This window comes from Ammospiza caudacuta, chromosome 9 (assembly GCF_027887145.1).
Source record: "Ammospiza caudacuta isolate bAmmCau1 chromosome 9, bAmmCau1.pri, whole genome shotgun sequence".
NCBI classification, from domain to species: Eukaryota; Metazoa; Chordata; class Aves; order Passeriformes; family Passerellidae; genus Ammospiza; species Ammospiza caudacuta.
Genome location: NC_080601.1, coordinates 28,931,654 through 28,947,573, shown reverse-complemented (window position 1 = coordinate 28,947,573; position 15,920 = coordinate 28,931,654). Strand labels below are relative to the sequence as shown.

At 39.3% G+C, this 15,920-nt stretch overlaps 1 protein-coding gene across 2 annotated transcripts in view; it reads right to left on the bottom strand.

Moving 5' to 3' along the window:
- Window positions 1–15,920, bottom strand: part of ADD3 (adducin 3) — a 92,043-nt gene that overhangs the window by 53,263 nt on the left and 22,860 nt on the right. For both annotated transcript variants that reach the window (XM_058810056.1, XM_058810058.1), the window contains exon 2: window positions 5,551–5,596. The gene's annotated coding sequence lies outside the window, so the exon portion shown is untranslated. The remainder of the gene's footprint in view (window positions 1–5,550; window positions 5,597–15,920) is intronic.

Below are 15,920 nucleotides of genomic sequence, written 5' to 3'. Positions count from 1 at the left end.
ATGCTTCTCTCCCATGCCCAGCAACTCCCTACAATTCCTCTGGAGGTGCCCACCAAGCTCCTCTGCCCCTTCTGAAATCAGACTTCACATGAATGCTGTCCTCTTCCTCCTCCTGCCTCCCATGGAACTCTTTATCACATGGACTGAGGAATTTGACTGGGAATGAGATACAGACACTTATCTGCTGCCAGCAAACTGTTTCCATGAAAGGGACCTCGGAAAGGGAAAATGGCAAAGAGCAATCCAACACTCTTCAACATGTTCCAGGCACTCAAGGGGAACAAAAAGCAAAAGACAAAAGGGGAAAAAAAAGCAGCACCAACAATTCAGTATTTTAACAAAAGTGAAATAAAGCCTTCGAAAGCTGTGCTGTCTTGGAAAGCCTGAATGTCTTTTTCCTAAATCCTCAGCAGAATTAACAGCTACAGAAATTCTGCACAAACTCAGGGATTAGCAGCATGCCCGAGGAGGAAATGGGATCTTTGCTTCAAGCACCCAATTCGCATTTAAAAGGCTGCAGGAATTTGGATAAGCCTTCCTTACTGCTTTGGATCATCCAAGAGGAGCAATTGTGGAAGTATCCTAGGGTGATGTCTTCCTGTTTTATTTATTAATCTTCCTCATCCTCAACTTCTAAGCTACACCAGCTTTCCATTACAGTGAGAGAAGCAGTACAAGTGCTAAAATTTAGTCTGCTTATGCCAGAAGAAACTTTAGGTTTGGCTCTTTTGAGACAAGACAATCATCACTTGGTGCTGAGGTTACAGAAAATCAGGTTCTGTTTTGTAACAACAATCTATGCTGAAAATTATCATGCTTTTAAAATAATGATTAAAAACACAACCAACAACCCCATAGCTCTTTCACATATGTACTAAAAGCAACAGGAGTTACACACAAAGCAAGTGTTTTTTCAGGAGAAAGGCAACAACTACAGAAATGTTGAACATGATCTCCTTTATTTTTTTTTTTTTAATTCTCTTTGATTACTTTAACTTGCACAATATATATCCCATATTTTATTTCATTTGTTATGAGTATCTGGGCAGAGCTCCAGTGCTTTGGTGAACTGGTCACAGTGAACAGCTCAGTTCAGCATGAGCACTACCAGCAGCAGGGAAAGCTGGAGAAGTGGAGGAGATAAAACACCATTGTCACATCCATACAGGACAAGGTTGAGACAGCCAAGTAAACAGGAACTGAGTTCCAGAGAGTTTCTTCATCTCAACAGGAAAGAAAAGTCCAACCAATGCAGGACTTTAAATGCAAATCCTCTTCACAATTAATGTGGTTACCTTTCAATCTGAACAAGAAAAACACAGATTGCAGAAACAGCATGAACAAATATTACTGTCTGCAACTACAAATATTTAATGAGATAAAAGCAAAGACTCAGACTTCTATGCATTGAAACTTCTCACACTAGGAATAAAAAAAGCTTTAAATTGATTCTCTGGAGAAAAAAAGCATCAGATTACATAATTGTATGAAATGTGCATAAGCCCAAATTTGTGTTTAATTTTGTCTTTGTTATCAGACTGCAAGACAACTTCTTTTTACTGGAAACAGGCATTTAAGGCAGAAATATACTTGTGTCACATATTCTGTTTCATCATTCATGCAGACAGGATTATCTACAGTCACTGACATTTGAAGAGCCACATCTGGGCAACTTAAACAGCACCAATTAAAAAACTGACCAAAATCAGGAAGTTCACTGACAATGGGGCTCAGAGAGGCCAATAAATTTACATTTAACCAGAGGACCCCAGACTTTCGGGATGATTAAATACTGTTCCATCAGGGCTGGTAGCTGAGACAGAAGATGGAGAACACAATCTTTCCACATCTGCATGAATACATTCAGGAGTAAACACTTATTAAACACTTTCCCTTGCTTGACCCTAGGAAGCATCATGCCTGAAGGGATTTTGAGGCAATGTTCATCTCAATTCCTCCCTGATGGGCTGGAAGGGTGAGGGCTGTTTGGAGAATGGAGAGGGAATGTTGAAAGATGCTGGGCAGGGTGGGAGGAAAGCACTCAAGAGCATGCTTAAAATAGTCCCACAGACACATCTAACCTCTCTCAAGGATTAGAAAGCCCAGGGGCTCAAAACCATCAACACCACAGCAGCCTAGTTAGGAACATGACCTTCAGCAGAGCTGGAAAACAGGGTGTGTGCAGGTGGCAGGAATGGGACACTAAAGGCTGACACTTCAGCAGGGCACAGACAAAAGATTTAGTCAACTCCACGCTGGTAACATGCAAAAATACTTTGGCAACTGTCCTGCTCTGCCCTACCTTGACCTCTTCCTCAGTCCTATGTGCAAGGGGATTTTAACAGTCTAAATGAGTAATGCCACCTGCAGCTTGGAAATATGCTTCATATCCAAGAGAGAGAGAGAGACCTTAAAAAAGAAATATCAACTTTACCACTTGCTGAATCTTAAGAGTTCTGTGAGATGTTTTCAAAAACAGCCCCAACAAACCCTTTGAACGTTTCAATAGTTCAGGATCTGAGCTCTCCTCACACAAACCATGGAGAGAGTGCGGCTTTCCCAACAGGTAAGAGACAATGTTGAAGCTTATTTGACCAAGTGAAATGGTTATGGGTAATACAGCTACACTGTCTGTATTTCAGGAAGGGCTTGGGGTTTTATTATTATTTTTAAAAGAAAAATCAATTCAGGTGATAGACTGGAAGACAGATTCCCTTTAGTCTTGCATCTTACTGTATTTTTGTATAGTTTACATTTAGATTGTTCCTTAGAGCAGGAAATAAAAAGGCCATTGTTTTACCACATTCTCCCATCATTATAATGAGATGCATCAGATTGGAGTTATTGAATAAGCTCAAAACTCCCCAGGTTACATTCTTCTTCATCTTCAGCCTCGCCTTTCAAACGAGCTTAACTCTTATTAAAAGGATCAGGGCTGTCCTCAGGCATACCCTGTCTTTAAACATGAAGCCCCAACCACATTTTATGGAAAAGAACTGTCAGTTTCTACCTTTGGCAAACTCCATAGCAGCTTTAAACAATTATGCAAGACAGTAGATTTTTATTCCAGGCTCCTCTTACTCAATATCAAGTTCTAAAAATAATATTTTTCTTTCTGCTAGGGCACCTCGAAATAGTGATGATCCAAAGGCATTAAATAAAAGAAAGTTACAACTTAAAGAGCGTGACACAGATTATGAATAAAGAAACACATCCCATATGGAAAAGTTTTTAAAATTTGACATTTCTTTTCAATATGTGTTAATCAGAAAGACAGTAGTGAATTCTCACTGCTTCAGACAGAAAAGAATCAAACCTCTTGGGGCACATTACACAAAGGCAATTGCAAAGAAGGGAGAACAATCCTGTAGTTTGTTTTAAAACCATACTCTGTGTTTTTTTAAATGGCTGGGAAAGTCAGCAGTTTGGAGCCAGCCACATGTTACTTATCAATGCTTCAAATGCAGGGTGAGTTAGAAAGGCCATGCCTGGTTCCTTTTGCAATTGGGTAAAATCTCTTTTGAAGTCTTTTTGAGGGACTGATGGGGGAGAAAGTGTCAGGAAAAGGATTTGACAGGTTCTGCACAGTGTGGGGCAAAAAAACGTCAAGAGTAAAATCCCTTGTCTAAAATGAGCAAAGAGATAGAAACCTCTCCTTCAGCACTGGAGACGCCAGATAAAATGTCTAAGAGTCCCTTGTATCTTTTTTCCAGCTACACATTAATTCCTTTTTATGCCTTTTGCCAGCTTCTCATCTTACCAGGAGCCTGCAGAAGCCAGTCCAAGACTGCAGGGAATGCAGCCACACTGGGGCTCCATGTCTAGCACTCTCCCAAGATCCCAGGAAAACATTTTGTATTTTAAATACCCCAAGCATCACAGAAGGCCTCAGTTTCAAGGTGGAACCAATGATCTGAATCATCTTAAAGCAAAAGTGAAAGGACCAAGACATTATCCAGTTTCTTGAAATGAAGGGTATTATTGATGAACACATCTGTGACAACAACACTGTTGTTTTTGCTCTTGGACAGCAGACAGGTTTTGCTCTCCTGCATTTTCAATTCTGTCTAAATAACAGACATGAGTACTTTTGTAGCATGTGCAATGTAAGCATAACTACCACCAGCAGGTTAAGAACTGAATACATTTTGTTTTTACCAGGACCATAAGTTGCACTGCCCTTTCTTTTAAATTCTCACACTCTTCAAACAAAAAGAAAATGTCCATTATTTTTCCATCAATCACAAAGACTCAATGTAACTCATCTCTGAAAGCTGTATTTATAGTAGAAATTTGAGAAATTAATTCCATATAAACTCTATTCTCATCTGTAGCAAACTGCTTTTGCATGTGTGGCACAAGCAACCAACACAGCTACAAACAACACAAACTTAGCATCCACAGGACAGACAGGACCAGAGGTCACTACATCACTACTCACAAGTAACAAGTTGGTGCACTCTTAGTGGAAGAAGGCAGCTCAGCTCCTCTCAGTTTGAAGTGCACAGAAGTATAAAATCATCTTTTATTACCAAAAGCCATTGTCTTTCCATTTTTATGAAGTGATAATATTTTGACTTCTTTCTTGCTTCTGCCTCATAGCGTTCCATTTGCAAGGTACATGTAACATCTCACAGATAATACTTCACAGCAAAGAAAGGAGAAAAACTTTCTCCAACTAAGAAAAATCTTTCAAAAGAACCCTATCCAAGTGATAGCAACAGGATTATTTTAATATAGTCTTTTAGTTACATAACAGACATGAAAATGCAAGTTATAACCCTGTCTTATTTTAATAAAGACCTGGGGAGCTAGATAAAAGAGCGCTAGACAAAAAAATACTTCAGATAAGAGATTAGGCACTCAAATCCCTAAAATATTCCACTGCAAGAGTGCTTGCTGCCTATTATTATAAAGACTACAACACAATATATGTTATCTATACCACAGATACACTTGTAAGATATTAACATAAGTGTCTAAAAAATGTATAAAAGAATCCCAAGTTGAGCTTGTAGAATCCAGGCTGCTGTCAGGTTCTGCCATCTTCATACCACTCCTTTTGCATCTTTAGAGCTGTACATATTTAGCTGTACATCTTTAGGAGCAGTTAACTGCTGTTGGCTAAGTCTGCTAATTGCCCTGAAGAAAGTCAAAGCTGCAATCACCATACTCATTCATCTTTGATGATATTTATCATCAGCTGGTGCCTGTACCCCACTGTACAAAAAGGGAATATCCACCTCAGTGGGACTGGAACTTGCAGGACACCTCAATACCCTTATGACTGTGCAGTTCTATTATGTATTTACAGCAAGTATTATGCAGCTTTGTTCAGACTCCTGTACACACACCAAAGCTAAGGTAAAACTTCATCCCACAAAGTACTTTGCACAACATTAATGAGATTATTGTGATGGGGGTTTTTGTCTGTGGTTTTTAATGAAAACATTTTAAAAGTGGCAGTTCACTGATTCAGTTCCCTCTTCCCCCTTAATATTGTTACGCTAGAACACAGCAAGAATTCAGGCAGTAAAATGTTTTAGGTACCTTGAGTTTTTCCACAGCTCTCCTCCTCTCCAGTAATACAGTTGACCTGGAAAACAGAAAAAAGACATGACTGACTTGTGGTAGGCTTCTCAACATAACTGGAATATACTGTATACTGTATATTTAGCATCTTGAACCCCTTTTCAGAATTTTTCACTGAATTAAATTTTAGTTTGTTATCACATAATGCATTTTTCATACAACAAAATCTCAAAGGGAAGTCTCATTTAAGAGTGCCTAGCTGGAAATCTCAGGTTACAACTTACAAAATCCAGACTACCTGCTGCATTTTTAAAGCAGAGCATAACAGCCACAATCCACAACTGCTCTGGCAGCCCTGAGGAAGCTGAATCCCAGAGCAGGGCTGAGGTGGGGCAGGAGCAGAGCACAGGAACACAACACCTCCCTTTGAACTCTACCAGTGCCCAGAGCTCCTACAGGGACAACCGCCCTGCTCTGACCCTTTCCCACCCCCGAGCAGGAATGGGTTTTCCTCCTGCATTCACCTTCTAACATTAATGTAAAAGGAGTAAATAAAATAGCAATTGTTTACTTCTATCATCTTCTGTCATCACAGGCTTTGAGCACAAGTTATCTTAAGTCAAACCTGTCAAATTATTTCTAGCACCTTCCTTTTTCCCTCAGCCATTCCACCAAGAAAAAAAAAGTTATTTCCTGGGGACAGGGGCCAGACTCCTTCCTTTCATGCATGCATACAAAACATATGCTACATTTTCTAAGATCTGCACATTGCAAATTAGACATTTTATGCATTGTGAAAACACTGGGCTCAGCCTACCATGAGGCAAGGCTGGTACCTCTCACCAACTTGTTACCCTATTTGAATTCATCAGGTTGCAACAGACTCTTTCAACCATTCTCTCCTCAAGCACTACTGCTTAGGTTTTCTCAGCATATCACACTACAAATACTTCACCAGTTTCAACACTTCAGCAGCCTGGTTATCCCATTTCCCATCAGCACTAAAAGCTGGATTATTCAACGTGCTCTATGAATTTCAGGAGTAAAGAACTGACTTTCAAAAAAACGAATGTGCACAAAAATAATGCAAGTAGAATTATACAAAATTACTGGAAGACACTATAATTGCAAGATACTCTAAAGCAAAAAATAAAATTCCAAGAGAAGTAAAAATAAGATGTTATTGCATCTTGGTATTGTTCAAATTGTCTATTTTCTCTGAATTATTTACTTATATAAAGTCAATGCCTTGCTCAGAAAGTTTGGATTTAGCAATGAACAATGTACTTATACAGAGTATTACAGGTGTAATACAGGTAAACAGCCACAAGACTATTTCATCTACTTTTAGACCTGACAGGAATACAGATGTAGGGGAGATTTAGGGGACAGAATTCTCTACCTAGGTGCTCTCTGTGGGGCTTGGGCATATTTGCTCATTTTTCTGCCCTGTCAACTGCTCCCTGGCAGAGCACACAAAGCAATGCAGTGACTGGGAAAGTAGAAGAGATTCATTGGCACCAAAATGCCATGCTAGAGCGTGAGTACTCCACAGCATCAGGAATTTAAACACTCTAACGTGACTGTTTATTCTTGGCATGAGTGCAGTTTATTTTTCATCTACTTCACACTGTTAGAGATAAGGGAACTCTATTTTTACGCAAGCTCCTGATGTGTTATTTTAAGCGCAGCCGTCACAAGCAAGAAGAGACTCTCATCCAGGCTAGCAGCTACTGTTTCCAGAGGGCATTGACAGACCACTCTCAGACAGGAAAATTTCAGTCTTTCCAATTTTCCAGCTTCAGGTCTAGTAGCAGTGCTTTGCAGAACACAGAGGTGCCCATATCTGAGGCGCTGGACACCACTTCAGTCTCCCGAGTGTGTCACAGCCCTGCTCCTGCCCAGCACAGCCCCAGGACAGCAATGGGCAGCTTGCCCAGCTCTGTCCCCACCTCGGGCCACCGCACAGGCTGGAGATCCTACAGCTCTCAACAGAATGGGGTACTGTAGGACAAAGCCAGAAACTGTGACACTGCAAACGTAAAATGCTATTGAGCAAACTTCTTCCCGTCCTTTGTCACAAGCTCTTTGTAACAATCTTTTTCTTCTACTTCACATCCCTTCTCCCTATTACCACTCAATGCACTTTCACAAGCTATTCATCCCTACCCACTTCAAAATTCTCATTATTAAAACAACAACAAAAATATGTGACAATTATCAAACTACTCTGCCATTCAGTGCCATGACTTAATTCCCTCTGCTTAATCCATCAGAGTCCTTCATCCCCCATTCTACCCACTCCTGGAGTATGAGCAAGAAACTTTGACACAGGCACTGGTCAGGAAATGTCTTCACTGCACTTTGCATTGTTTAGGTCACATTCTCAGCTCTTGTTCATCAGTTAAATGACTCCATGCCCAAAATAAAATTATATAATCAGTAACAAAGGACGCAGATCATAGCAAGAATGGGAAAAAGAAAATCTGGGAAGGAGTAACAGTCACACATTAAAGAATATACTCAGAGTCACCTCTCAGATCAGGGAAAACAGCAATATACATTCTTGGATGAATAAACTGGGAGGAGAAATGGATTTTAACTAAGAGATGACAGCAGTGAGACAGATATTGAACATGAACAGCTTTGGAAAATTTTCAATACATTTGAATAGCTGCATATGTCAGAAATCAGACATACTACACAAATCCTAACAGGATATTGAAAATGCAAGTACAAATTAAATGCTAAATGTGGGCTTTAGCCTGTAGGACAAAAGAATTTTTGTGTCAGAAATGCCATTTATCTTGAGAATTAAAGTGCAAAAGCCACTTGGTTACTTGAGAGCTACCTCTGCCTCTCTTAAAGAAGTAATGTTTTAGAGCTGCATCCAGAAACTATGAGTAATCACAATGATGGATAGTCCAGGAACTGTTGGGATATCCCAAAGAAACATGCCCTGGAATGAAATGATAATCTTCCTCAGCTACTCATATTATAATGGCTGATCAGTGTGCATTAGGAAAATACGCTTCTGGTTTGAATCCAAACCTTGAGTATAAAAGCAAAACTCTAGTAAATATTTAAGAGAATTTTGAGTTCCAAACTGAAGAGCTGGCAACTAAGTTCTTTCTTTTTTTTTTTTTTCTAACAAACAAAACCATCAAAAGATTGTGCAACTCTAAGAGCCCTTAAGGAAACAATTGGGAATTTTTCATAACATGGTATTTCCTTATACTGCTGACCACAGGAATGCAAACAGTTCCACCAAACAGAGATTCTTCATTGGAAACAACTGACAATCTAACCATGTTTCCATCTTTTCCATTCTCAGCACTCAGCATACAAAACAGATGATATAATAGAATACAGAACTGTCATACCAGGGCCACAAGACATCTTTACCATAAATCAGAACCTGAGAAACTTAAAAAAACATATTTCCTAGGGGCTCCAGAGAGAATTTCTGCCTAATTATTTAGCACCTTTGATTAACAAAACTGTAATCTTCTACTTAATTGTCGAATTTCCCTCAAATACTGTTAGCATCCCTGTCAACCCAAAACAGACCCCTATCCCCAACCATAATTCAGCATATCAGTAACAAGACACATTCCCACAGCATTCCCTGACAGAAAGGCAGAAGAGGCACAAAAACGTGGACTGATACTCAACTGAGTTAGTGACAGGAAAAGCAATGCTACTCTTTGCACCTTAGAAGACATCCCATATAAATCTAATGGATAGATTTCCTCACTGCCTTCTTCATTTAGGATTATTTGAGCAACGTCAACTGACATAATGAATCCCTCCAAAGGAAGCTGGAAATGTTTGTGTACCTGTACAGAAATGGTGCTCAGAACTGACATTCTACCAGAAACTGCACAAGGAGAGCAGAGGGAGCAAGTGCCTCAAGGGAAAGGCAAGACAGGACTTACAAAGAGACCTAATTTTCCTGACAGATAATTAACAAGTCACTATCATGGAGAAAGCAATTTACACTCTGTGCTGAACTTCATGCTGCGAAGGGAGAAATATAGGATAAATGAACATAGGCAACTGGAAATACATTATTGTCAGAATTCAGGAAGGCACTAGGAATGGGAAAGGTGCTACATCAGCACCCTGACCAATATATGTCATTGCAAATTTGCAACTCAATTAAGGCAAGATTTTAATCAGAGCTACAACTGCACTTAATTCTCTCAATTCAGGCTGAAGGAAAGCAAGAGGAACAAGTCATGAAAGGAGAACAAAACTGGAATGTGCTACAAAGAGACCAAATTGTTTTCAAAAGGAAAAACCAAAACAAACAAAGCCAGTGAAAGACAAAGCTTTATGGAGTTAGTTTGCCAAACAAGTCAAGAATTTTGGATGGTAGAAAAGACAGACAAATGTCTTAACTTCAGATAGAGACATAAAAAGACTTTGCTAGTGTGGAAGTGTTTACAATCCATGGCAGAGAGATTATTATTCTTGTAGTCAAGGAAACCACTCTTACAGGATTTCAAATTTTGGAATTCTCCTTTCAAGAGGGAACACAGGAAAATCCTCCATGCTCTTCTAAAAGGAGAATGAATATGGCTCTAGTGTCCCAAACAGGGCCACGAGGCTTTGACAACACACTGGTTCCAATGGCTCCACAGAGGAAGAGGTCACCATCATAAATGAAACATGTCAATACTGCACTTCCATAGATAATCAATGATAAAACAGCCACTACATCCCATAATATTTTCACATACAAAACCATTTACCAGGAGTTGCTAAACCAGTAGCTAAAATTTTCAAGTTAGGCTTTATTTAAATTACTGCATCTCTTGATGTTTTCTTTCAAAGGGATGCCCACTCAACTCTCAAAACCTGACCATTCATCACAGCACACTGCTGTCTTGGAGAATTAATCTTTTCTGATGCTACAAACATGTGAAACCTCCCCTCCTGTTTGGACCATTCTGAAGCTCTAAACATAAATTATACAAAGAAACAGCTTGGTTTAATTATAATAGTAGAGTAAAATTTATTTTTCCAGTTTTTATCTTAACTAGATAACAAAACCCCACTTCAGTTGATACAACAAAGTGTGCTGAGATTTAGAAGAGAACTCAAAACCTATCTTTTATTTTTATTGCTGTCAACATCCTAAGAAAAAAATATGCACCAAAACCTTTTCAATTTAATCTCCCTGGTGTTGCTAGAGTACTACCCAGACTCTGCAGACTGTAAAGCAAGGCAGCACTTACAGCACACCACAATCACCATAATTAGAACATAGTAATACCAAGTGATGCAAGAAATTATTTGCTGGTTTTCATTAAAATGCACAGTTCATTTCTAATTTTTCCTACAGTCACTGCACCAAGATGCATGTTCAGAATGGCAAGAAACTACTAGGCAAAATTTATGTAACATTCATACTCAAGTTGAATTAGCACTACAATCACTAGAAGCTTTGGTGCTGATAAGGAAGCAGAGACTGATTTTAGAAAAATATTACAAATTAAAGCTATTGAAGAGTAACTGAAAAGCTTTAATTATGACTTCTGGCTGAAATAAATACATTTGAAAACAAAGGTGTTAATTCTAACTTACCTTATGGGTTAATTCTAACTTACTCTAACTTACCTTATGGGTTACTGCTTATATTAATACTGACTATTTAATTTTACCTTTGTCATCTGATAAACCCCACTAACAAAGGTCCAGTGCTCAACAGTTTGGTGTTGTAAAGAATAGAGTTGCTGTCTGGTATCTGTCTTAATGACTGCTTCTCAGCAAGAATAAAATTAGTTTCAGGTGGGGTATTTTAAGTACGGCACTACTAAGTTTTCACATAAATACAGCCTAAGCAATGGGAAATGACACTGTCAGAAATCATCTGAATGGCCTTATCTGACTGCTGGGTACAGTTTTGCAATAGACCTTCTAACTGGCCTCAGGGACGTAGTTTCTGCATTATGTACTTCTGCTCCCCTTGCTCCCTTCAAATGAATGAGGTCCCTGCTGAGACTGGCATGAGAGAAGGTGTGTGTTAATATACTGGAATACACTGCATCTCCTCCAGTAATGGCTGTGTCAAACCAGACAAAACACAAGTGCTAACTGCAGCTCCAAAATGCCTGTCTAGAGGAGGCAGACAGTGCTCCTTTAGCCTGCCTTACAAAAAATGAAAATACACCAAATCCACTTAAGTAAAATAATTTTCAAGCCATGTCCAAGGTTTGGGCAATTGTGAAGAAAAAGACACTTGGCATTTTTCAGCTGCTATTTAATGCTCCTGAACCATTTTTCCCCCCCTCTTTGCTTCCTTTTTGTCTCACTCCACATATATTCTTGTATTCAGACTTCTCATATTTTAAGTCTCTCCTGAAAGAAAAACTATCTTACATTCATTTATAAAAAGAAAAGAAAATGTGAAGGCCTGGCATGACTCCTTTCTCACCTTTTGTTAACACAGGTTTCCTGCTTTCTTCTCCCTGAGACAAAATCTCTCATTTTCTACCAATCTCTCAGTGTTAACTTCAACCCATTAGCTTTTACTGCAGTCTCACTTCTGTCCTCTGCCCCCACCTACAAATGTATAATGGTCATTTCCAAAGCTGCTTTTGGTTTCTCACCAGAAACCATCTGCTCCAATCATTCCTTCCTTGTGGTCTGCAGGATCCCACTCCTACCAATACATACCCCTTCCAGAACACCAAGACTACCAATGGTTGTAAGAAATCCTACCCTGCACCCACTGCAAGTCCCATCTGTCATGCTACCTCTGACTCTGTTTTCAGCACCACCAGCCCATTCCCCCTCTTCCCCTGCCCTGTGAACTCCTGGCATGAGAGCTGCCCAGACACATTGTGCTGGCCACCACCTCAAATGCTCAACTGGAAGCAACTTCTTGGTGCTGTACGCAGACCATCTACCTCCTGCTCTGCCCAAGGGACCCAACACAGCCTCAAAGCTTCAAGAAAGGAATGGGCACTTCATGGAGCAAGACTTCTGCGCTCCCTTGGGTTCCATTCCCACACAAGGAAACAAAACCAACTTCCCAACTCGCTCAGGTATGTGCAGGTACTTTGAGACTCCCTTCTCACTTAAATATTCACACTTAAAACACTGGTTTAGCAGTAGTGGTCTGCCTAAGGGTACAAAGCAAGGCAAGATTCATATGGACTCTTTCCATGTGTTTTCTCCCATGAAGTAAAAGCAAGACCTAGCACATTCTTACCCTATGTTTAATTTCTCAGCAATTCTTTTTGCAAGATGCCTTTGTCATGTCAATGCTAAAAATGTCCATTAAGGATGTTTTTACTAAGAAGGGATTCTTGCTAAATTGATGCTTCAACCACCTGAGCAGACACTGATTCCTTTCTATTCTCACCTTTTCCTTTAATGCTATTTTGGTTTTATTTTGCCAGCCATCAAGCCCACAGCACCTCTTAACCTGCACTCACATAGAGTTTTGTCTTTCAGCTCTGCAGCTGAAGTGTACTTCTGAGCATTCCCAGCAGGGTTACTGGCACCGGGCAGCTCTGTCTGAGGCTGACAAACCTCCTCTCATACTGTGCCTGAAAACAGGAAGAGAATGGTGGAAATAAAAGTGAAGACCTGCAGCTGAAGTTTGAGGGGGCTGGAGAGGATTTTCCCCACACTCCCCATGGTGATTAGTGGGGCAATTAGCCCAGTTGCATCATGGCAGGACAAAACCACCACAAGTAATCTTGGCTTGACAACAGATGATCAGAAGATGTTTCACAACATAAACTTCAAATGTATGATATTATTTTCTTCCAGTATTAACTTATGGATAAAGCCATAGGTGGATCCATGACACCAAATTATTGCTGCAAAGCTAATAATGTACATGAAGGTCTTGAAACACTTTTCCTCTTCTCTGAAAGACCAAGCCCCTTATTTATTAGAACAAGCTGTATTTGGAAGTTGAGGTTATGATTTGTTTACAAACTGACCAACTCCACTGGTGAAAGAAAAATAGTTTTTCATCAGTATTCGCCCTACTTCATAATGACATTATGAACAGAAACATTGCCTCTTATATTCTTTTACTTAATTATGTTCATGAAACAGTCAATTCAGCCCCCAAACCTGAGAAAGGATCAAAACCAACTACAGTTTTATTTTTTTAAACTCTGTATCTCACTTGTTCACTTTTGACTTCTGCAAAGCTTAATTCAGCCAACCTCCACCCTAACCCCTGGGAGCATCCTGTACTTTCCAGCCATCTGGACTGTATTTACATTACTAAGAAGAAAGTCAAACTTGCTCATGAACGAAGAAAATCTCCTTACTAACTTTCTGTCTTGTCTCCACAGTTATCTTTTAAGTTCTTATTTTTTTCAAAAAAAATTACTGATCTCTCTGGGGATCTCACTCAATTTCCCTCATGAGCTCTACTGATGTCATACAACTTCTTTGCTTATAATTTCCTAGTGCTGCCTTTAAAAAAAAATTAAAAATAGAAATTACTATTTTTCCCCTCAGTTTTCACCCTGTCTTCACAAAAGCCCTTACAAACAGCATGAAAGTTCATGAATGATGGATTAGGATAGAAGCAATTGTACCAAAGTGTTTATTTAGACAGTAAAAGTGACAGCTTTGCAAATAAAATGAACTATTGCCAAGCTAAGATCAGAGACAAATTTTAAGAGGAACATGGACAAACATTTACTTTTGAACTTGTATCCATTTTAATGGTATTCCTCCCTCTGGCAGTGACTGCTGCATCTTGGCTCCTACAGGACAGAGGAGCATGCAATTTTTAAAATTGCATTTTCATCAAACTATCAGTGCTGTGACCCCTCTCCCAACACTGCTGATCCAGTGTACTGAGGAAACTTGAAGAAAAAGCACAAACTGCAGAAGACAAGAAACTGCTTCAAACTGGTTTTACTTTCAACCACATGTCCTAAACCCCACCTATTTTTTATTTTATCTGAGCTGCAGTATAAGTCTGCCTTTTAGTATTTTATAACCCTATTTTTCAGGGCACACTATCTCTTTTGATCAAAGGTAGTCTATAACTACAGCTTATCATTAAAAGCTATTTTGCAGGTTTACTCTGCTCCAGTTGACATGCACCAGAAATCTGCATCAAGTTTAAATGAAAGCCAGATTGGTGTCTTAGTTACACAGAAAATTAATGAAAGCAATGAGTGATGCTTGACATTCAGCTTTTTAACTAGGAAGTGAAGAGCTCCAATGCTTTTTGATGCCTGACCCAAACATCTGACTAATTTCAAATATTAATTCAGTTTAATGAACTAATTTAATACCTGTATAAGGGGAAAATGGCAATGTAACATAAATTAGAAAATACTTACTAGGAAGAAAAACACATTTCTAGAGGGGTGTTTGCTTAAAGAGAACTATCTACTGTTGTTTATTTTCAAGCTGAACCTCTGAATTTAGTGCAACAAAGTGACCCTTCAGTGGCATTATGACTTTTCATGATCATGTCGAGTATCTTGTCTCTTCAGCAGCTCTTCTGGAATACACCAAGGAGTAGAAGTTCAATTACAGATGTATGGTAGGCTGCACAGCACAGCCACAGTAAGTTCATTAGAGAAATACACAGCAGAGCGGTAACAATGCATTAAAAATGTAATGAATATGCCCACATGAAAAACTAACTACTGAAATAACTCACCCAAACATTACCACATTCTGCTTGCTTTCTTTTCAAGATGCCAGTTTCTAGAATGATTCAACATTGTCCCTTCCCAGTTTTTTCCCTCCTCAACTCCAAAACTCAAAAGACCAGCAGAGCAAATAAGGAGTTTGTGATTGAAAGTAGCTGAGGTGCTGTGAAGATGCAGCATATCTCTGCTTTAGGGAAGCACAGCCAAATTACTTATCAGAAACAAAACCCCAGGAAATCTGTTATCATTTGAGCAATACCTCTACTAAAAAGGACTTCTCCCCCTCCATTTCAAACTGTTCAAATTTTCCCCCAAATTTGCAATGTTTTTTCTTTTTGAAGACATGGACAGTCAACATTCAGGCAACCCTGAACGTCTTTTTCTTGAGACACAAGCTGAACGTTTTATGCAAACTACTAAAAATAAGGTTTACTTCCAGCAGTGACAACTCCTCACAGCTTTAATCAAAGGAATAGCAATCACAGCCTAATGGGCCCTGTTCTCTAGAGCATCCAAGTTGAAAAATTATTAGTAGGACAATATTTGCTGCAAAGAAGAGAAGAATCTGCCAAGAAGTGAGGAGTAATATATTTGCACTTAGTCTGCCTCAATTTGGTTTTACATCTTTCTAACAGAGAGAACAAAAAGTGACTTGATGCTCAGTCTGCAGCTATGGTATGAAATTAGTTTCTAAGGAAACAGGGCAGAATCCAAGGGACAAAATTTCTGTGTTTG